Below are 4,947 nucleotides of genomic sequence, written 5' to 3'. Positions count from 1 at the left end.
TATGATTCCAGCTTTCTATGTAGCAGAGGATGGACTAGTCAGGCATCAATGAGAGGAGAGACACTTTTTCCTGTAAAGATCCTATGCCCCAGTATGGGGGAATACCTGGGCTGGAATTGTTAGATGGTGTGTTGGGGAGATGGGGGAGAAGGGAGAGGACAGGAGATTTTTGGAGTGTAAACTAGAAACGGGGATAATATTTGAAATGTAAATAAGGAAAATATACAATAGAAAAAGAAAGGAAATAATTTATTTGAAGGTTTTATGAGATAAATTCATGTTTGGCAAACATATTATACGAACAATGTTCAGGTCTTTTGTTGAGGCAAAATCAAGAAAGTTCTTCTTTCTCAAAATATGGTGATATAGTTCCAAGAGTAGGTATATGTGCTGCTAAACCTTGTATATAAGAATAGATAAATATAGGTAAAATTAGAAATGAAGTATATGTAAACTTAATAAGACTTCCTCCATTTCAGGTGACTAGGTAAAATCTAATGAACTGCAGGACACAATTAATACCTGACACTGGAAATGCTATACCTTCCAAAAGAGCCTCCTCTGAAACTTTTATGTCATCGTGCTCATCATCAAAGTCCAAGTGTAATAAGTAACCTTCCTTTGGTATCACCATCAATTTCTTAAGTGCCATTCTTCTCTTAAGAACTCAGTAGTCTTAGTTAAAAAACAAACAATAAAAATAAAAAGGAAAAAGAAGAACTTAGTTACCTGACTAAAAATTATCATTTAAATAATTAAAAATAACAAAACATCAAATAATTATTTTAGCTCAATGAAAGATAATTTCTTTTGTTACTTAACATGTATATTTTTAATCAATTGCCTTTTTCAGAGAGTTCTGTATACATATTCAATATGGTGATGCATATATATATACTTACCCGTACCATTTTCTCCATGTATCCCATTTATCATGTCCCTCTCCCTCACAACTTGTTTTAAAAACTTCTTTAACTCACTTCTTTAAAAACCTCCTTTAGAACCAAAGTTATCAATCTGCCATTTCTCAGTTTAAAAAAAAAAAAAACAAAACAAAAACTGGCCAACCTTCAACATGTGAGTCCTCCCCTCCTCCCAATAAACAATGAGCAACATCCTTTAACCTTTGAGGCATCTGAATTTTGGTCCTATCTCCCACAGATTCTTTTTAAACAAAACATCAGCAATTCTGTTTAACAGTTTATCTCAGTCTAAGGTATACTCACAGTTCTATCCAGAAAGATAAAGAACATGGTAACTGTATATTCATATCAAAAAGATCCACCACTAAGTCTACAAAAAAACATGAACTACCACCACCACCCACACAGAAAGACCTTATATTGGAGAAATTAGGGATTTGGGGAAGCCGAGGATTTCAAACATCTGAAGATTGTAAGTTAAAGGCCAGACCAAGCTGTGCCAGCTGAAACTACAAAGATAGATCCCATCCTACAGAACCTAAACTGAGAGAAAAAGCTGAACTTGGTGGTGCAAGTCTTTAATTCCAATACATGGGAGATTGGGACAGAAGGATCTGTGGTCAGAATCCATCCCCAATGACTTATGAATCTCTTACAATATCCCCTCTTCTTCTTTTCATTCATCTTCCTATGCCATTCTACTGTCTGCAATGTTCATACAGTCTATACCAAAGGAACACACCATAGAGAAGACAATGAGGAGGGACGAATCCTCAGTGTGTTTCTAAGGGATCCTGTACAGCACACAGGACAAGCGCCAAGGCATCTCATCCATGGCTCCCTGTTCCCTGACCCACAGTCCTGCAGCTGGTTCTCTGATCCTATCCCCAGGCCCAAAGCTTTTCTCTTCCAAGGGTTCCGAATTCTCTATGGCCCTGACCTGTTCAGTCCTCTTCCATGAATATGGTCCTCCACCTTCCATTCACCCTCAGATTCCACAGGAAATGGCGATCAGGAGGCTTTTCCTCACTTAGTGGCCTCCTGGGCCTGAGATTCCCCACCCTGTCACACCTCGATTAACTGTACAACAACCCTGATCAGGGCAGATTATCACTTACAGGTCATGTATGAGGAGAACACCTTCACAACTGCACCCTTCTGTGCTTAGCTCCTCAATGGCAAAAAAAAAAAAAAAAAAAAAAAAAAAAAAAAAAAAAAAAAAAAAAAAAAAAAAGTTGTCAGGAGCCAGACCCGGACAGAAGCCTCAGAGGATCCTTTGTGATGCCAGCTGGAGCAAACAGGTCTCACCAAAGGACTGTGCTGATTGGCTAAATACCCCCTGCACATGCGTTCATGGAATACCAAGTACCAACACTTTGAAGGGAGATTTTAGAAGGTGGGAATAAGCCACTGGCTTTAAGGCAAATGATTTCCAGTTTGTTGGTTGATAAGTGCTTACAAACTTGAAAATCTAGAACAAATATGAAACATATGAAATACAGCAAATGGCTCTACTTAATTTCAGCTGTAGAGGCTCTTGTACGCATTTTTGGTTTTTTATTTATTTATGTGCATAAACATTTAATAATGTGGACTTCTGCATGTACACACGCACACCAGAAGAGTCTATGCTGCCCTAAGAGTTCAGAAGGGAGCATGCACATTTCCTTCAACCCCTGGTACTCTCCTGTCTCTACTTTCCTAGTCCTCAGCTTGATTAGAAGAGTGTGCTATGCAGTGCAGGCCCTCTCTCTCTCACTTATGTGCTTGGCCACTCAGGCCCACTCTCTCACTTAGGCATTAGGCTGGGCAGGCACTCTCTGTCTCTCTCTCTCTCTGTCTCTCTCTGTCTCTCTCTCTGTCTCTCTCTTTGTCTCTTTGTCTCTTTGTCTCTCTGTCTCTGTCTCTGTCTCTGTCTCTGTCTCTGTCTCTGTCTCTCTCTCTCTCTCTCACTCTCTCTCACTTAAGTGCTAGGCTGCACATGTCCTCTCTCTCTCTCTTATGTGCTAGACTGCCCAGGGCCCCTCTCTCTCTTATATGCTAGGCTTCCCAGGACCTCTCTCTCACTTAGATGTTAGTCCTTGCAGGCCCTCTTTCTCACTTATGTGCTAGGCTGGGCAGGGCCTCTCTCTCACTTATGTGCTAGCTGCCCAGGTCACCTCTCTCACTTATGTGCTAGGCTGAGAAGCCCCTCTCTCTCACTTATGCCGCAAGAGAGCACTGATTCTCTGAAACTGTGATTGTGCATATGTTATGAGCCACAATGTGAGTGCTTTGTGCCTGGTCCTCTACATAGAACAGGTGCTTTTCTTTTCTTTTTTGTTATTATTATTATTATTATTATTATTATTATTGTTATTATTATTATTGTTGTTATTATTATTATTATTAAATTTCAAGACAGGGATTCTCAGTGTAGCACTGTCTTTCCTGGAACTTACACCAGGCTGGCTTTGAACTCAAAAATCCTTGTCCTCTGCTTCCCAAGTGCTGTGATTGAAGGCATGAACCACCACTGCCCAACCAACAGTTGCTCTTAACAGCTAGTTTTTCCATTTTTTCAACTAGTCTAGTGTGTATTTCATGTATCCTAGAGCATTCCGCCCATTTACTTGCAGTGTTTTCCTACTTGTGCATTAGATTTTCAAGGCTGGTTTGGTGAAAAGAAATGAAAGGAAGTAGTTAGGCACTTTAATAATAATAATAATAATAATAATAATAATAATAATAATAATATAAACATTTTAATGTCTTTAAGTCTATCATTTTTAAAATGTATGAGTGCTCTGTTTATGGGTTCACCTTCATGAAAGAAGGGGACATCAGATCACTTTATATATGGTAGTAAGCCACCATGTTATTGCTGGGAATTGAAATCAGCAACTGTAAAATAACAGCCCCTTCTCATAACTGCTAAGCAATCCCACCAGTTCTAGAAATATGTTTTGATTTAATTTTTATTGCATTATGATAAGAAAATATACATAATTTCAATTTATCTGAATTTGTTAACAACTAAAAACATATTTTGAGTAAACAGACTTACATCACATTCTTCTTTTTATTTTGTACCCCAACTCCTCCAGCTGATGCCCACTCAAAACCTATCAAACCTTTCATTTTTATCATGTTCCTTAATATTTATAAAATATTTAAAAATAAAAATGAATATTAAAAAAGTTGTTTGATATAAAACAACAATCAATTGAATAGTCTTATTGATATGTTTGTCTGCAGCAATACTGAAAATACATTTCTCTCATAAATTTTAAATAACTCCAAATATATTAACTGTATGATATATTAAAATAATATATCACTATTAGTTTTTTTGGTGAACATAAATAGTCTTTTGGTTTGTTTGTTGTTTGTTTGTTTTGTTTTTAGGAGATCTTAAAATTCTTGACTTACAGATTATGCTAACAGGACCCTGAAGTTGTCTTGTGTGAGGATAGTCCAGTGACTGGCAAATACAGAAGTGGATGCTCACAATCATCTATTGGATGGAACACAGGACCCCCAATGGAGGAGCTAGAGAAAGTACCCTAGGAACTGAGGTTGTTTGAAACCCTAAATAAGAACAACAATATTAACTAACCAGTACCTCCAGAGCTCATGTCTCTAGTTGAATGTGTAGCAGGGGATGGCCTGGTAGGCCATGTGTGGGGGGAGAGGCCTATGGTTTTGTGAAGGTTATATGCCTCAGCTCAAGGTACTACTAGGGCCTGGAGGTGGGAATAGGTATTTTGGGGATCAAGGAGGGGGGAGAGGGGAGGCGGGAGGGGACTTTTGGAATGTAAATGAAGAAAGTATCTAATAAATATAAAATTAATATAAAATCTTGGCTTACTGTGATACAAAAAAAAAAAGAAAAAAAGAAGAACAGTTTATGGACACTGGATTTCATTGTAATAAGGCTGTACTTGAATGTCCCTCACATCACCAAAGTATTTAACCTCCATAGTAGCTAAGGGAAGAGTTGACATATCTGCTGCAGCAAGGAATGAACTGTAGGTATTATTTT

Source organism: Mus musculus, chromosome Y (genome assembly GCF_000001635.26).
Source record: "Mus musculus strain C57BL/6J chromosome Y, GRCm38.p6 C57BL/6J".
NCBI classification, from domain to species: domain Eukaryota; kingdom Metazoa; phylum Chordata; class Mammalia; order Rodentia; family Muridae; genus Mus; species Mus musculus.
This window is presented reverse-complemented; position numbering follows the sequence as displayed.